This window comes from Triticum dicoccoides, chromosome 7B, assembly GCF_002162155.2.
Source record: "Triticum dicoccoides isolate Atlit2015 ecotype Zavitan chromosome 7B, WEW_v2.0, whole genome shotgun sequence".
In the NCBI taxonomy this organism is placed as follows: Eukaryota; Viridiplantae; Streptophyta; class Magnoliopsida; order Poales; family Poaceae; genus Triticum; species Triticum dicoccoides.
In genome coordinates this window covers 503,851,841-503,854,174 of record NC_041393.1, presented here as the reverse complement: position 1 = coordinate 503,854,174, position 2,334 = coordinate 503,851,841, and positions in this window count along the sequence as shown.

Sequence of the window (2,334 nt, the reverse complement as noted above, 5' to 3'; positions counted from 1 at the left end):
TCAACATCCTCGACACCTTCAAGTCATCCTTCTACTACAAGAACCTTCAAGCAAAAGGCTTCGTCATCAACCACTCCAACCGATGAGGCCGTCAAGATGACTTCCGTCAAATGCTTCACATGTCAAGACCGAGGCCACAACACATTTTAGTGCCCCACTCGGCGCACCATGATCGCCAACAATGACGACACCTATGACTCTATGAGTGAAAAAGAAATGGAAGTGCTTGAGCACGTGGCCATGCACCGGCAAGTAAATGAAGATGAAGACGATCTAGTCTTTCCTGACAATGATGCGGGCCCCGCTCTAGTTGTCTCCAAGGTCTTGACACTTCAACATCAACAAGATGAAGACCAACGATGCCATTCTTCCATACCAAAGCGAGCATCAATGGACGTTCCATTAAAGTCATCATAGATGGCAGAAGTTGCCACAATTTGGCAAACGAAGAGTTGTGTTCCAAACTACAATTGTTCAAGAAGAAGCACCCTCGCCCATACAAAGTCCAATGGTTGAGCGACTCCGACACCATTCAAGTGGAGCACAACATTCAAGTGTCCTTCAATATTGGCGCGTATAAAGACACCTTGGAGTGTGATGTGGTTCCTATGTCCGTTTTCCATCTCCTCTTCGGACGACCATGGCAATTCGACCGAGGCGTCATCCACAATGGACGGACCAATCACTATAGCTTCAAGATGCAGGGCAATGAGTGCATTCTTTGACCCATGTCGCGAAGTCAAGTGATCGCCAACAAGCAAGCTTCAAACCATTGTGGAGAGAATAATGAGTGAGTGAACCACCAAAAAGAGAGTGAGCATCACAAGCCAAAATTGAGCGACCCCACAATGAGCGACAAGAAAAACTTAGTGCTTTTAGCCACCAAAAGAGACATGAGGGATGTGAGTGAGAGCTCATAAAGTGTTCTTCACTTTGTGCTTGTGTGCAAAGATGAAGTGGTCCGGACTAATACTTCACAACATCTTCTTTTGGTTTTGTCTCATTTATTGCAGGAATTCATGGATGTGTTTCCCGATGAGCTACCTCCCAGAATCCCTCCACTACGTGGAATAGAACACCGCATCGACCTTTTACCCGGCGCACCTTTACCGAACAAGGCACCCTACCGCGTCAACGACGATGAGACCAAAGAGATTCGATGACAAGTCCAAACCCTCATGGACAATGGGTATGTACGCAAGAGCTTAAGTCCATGTGCAGTTCCGATCATTCTTGTGCCTAAGAAAGATAGTAGTTATCACATGTGTTCCGATTGCTGTACCATAAATGCTATCACCGTTTGTTATAGACACCCCATTCCACGCCTTGATGATATGCTAGGTGAGCTTAGCGGAGCCACCATTTTCTCTAAAGTTGATCTTAAAAGTGGCTACTATCAAATTCACATTGAAGAGGGTGATGAATAGAAAACTTCTTTCGAAACTAAATTTGGCTTGTATGAATGGTTAGTTATGCCTATGGGCTTATCCTAGGCGCCTAGCACTTTTATGCGTGTGATGCATTATGTTATTCGCAAATACATTGGCATATGTGTTGTGCTATACTTTGATGCTATACTTGTGTTTAGCGCATCTCTTAAGGACCATGTTATACATCTTAGGGATGTATTGCAAGTTCTTAGAAGCGAGCGACTTTTTGCTAACATGGGAAAATGGATTTTTCGTGTTGATAAGCTTGTTTTCTTGGTATTTGTTGTTTCCTCTAAGGGCGTTCTCATAGATGAAGCTAAAATTGATGCTATTAAAACTTGGGCACAACCATCCAACTTGCAACAAGTGCGTAGTTTCCTTTGCTTAGCCAGATTTTATCACAACCATCCAACTTGCAACAAGAGTTTCCTTTGCTTAGACGGATTTTATCGTCACTTTGTGAAGGATTTTAACACCATTGCATCACCATTGCAGGCATTAAGTAAGAAGAATGCACCATTTGTTTGGGGATTGTCGGTGTCAAAACCGGCGGATCTTGGGTAGGGGGTCCCGATCTGTGTGTCTTAGGCTGATGGTAATAGGAAGCAAGGGACACAATATTTATCCAGGTTTGGGCCCTCTCGATGGAGGTAAAACCCTACTTCCTGCTTGATTAATATTGAAGATATGTGTAGTACAAGAGTAGATCTACCACAAGATCATAGAGGCTAAACCCTAAGAGCTAGCCTATGATGGTATGATTGTAATTGTGATCGGCCTTCTAAGGACCATGCTCTCCGGTTTATATAGACACCGGAGAGCTAGGGTTTACATGGAGTCGGTTACAAGGAAGGAAACATAATATCCGGATCGCCAAGCTTGTCTTCCACACAAAGGAGAGTCC